This window comes from Crocuta crocuta, unplaced genomic scaffold, assembly GCF_008692635.1.
Source record: "Crocuta crocuta isolate KB4526 unplaced genomic scaffold, BGI_CrCroc_1.0 scaffold21, whole genome shotgun sequence".
In the NCBI taxonomy this organism is placed as follows: Eukaryota; Metazoa; Chordata; class Mammalia; order Carnivora; family Hyaenidae; genus Crocuta; species Crocuta crocuta.
In genome coordinates this window covers 446,688-447,132 of record NW_027527938.1, presented here as the reverse complement: position 1 = coordinate 447,132, position 445 = coordinate 446,688, and positions in this window count along the sequence as shown.

Sequence of the window (445 nt, the reverse complement as noted above, 5' to 3'; positions counted from 1 at the left end):
ACATGGCAATGCAAAAATCGGAAAACAAAGCATTTTTGGCTTTCTCCTCCCTTAAGTTTCTTGCCTTTTCCTCTGTTTTCTGGCCCCTTCTACTTTTCAGCATAATCAGGTACTATTAACAACACCCTCTGTAGATCATATTTTGAATGATTCTTAGACCATTAAGTGTCTTGTACTCACTTTTTTGCCTACCCTCTCTCCCTCCCTCTACCCCCTTCCTTCCTTTCTTTTTTCTATGTGCTTCAAGAAAACTCATCAGTTCTAAGATATACTCTAATTCAAATTATCAAGAACACTAATATAAACCATAAAACCCTGAAGGTGTGCTCTTTTTCAATACTCTCTCCCTTTATAGACTAATAGCATATTATCATTTGGCACTCTAATCCTAATTCTTATTTGGCCTTCTTAACTGCAGTTCAAACATTTGATTTTTCATATAGAC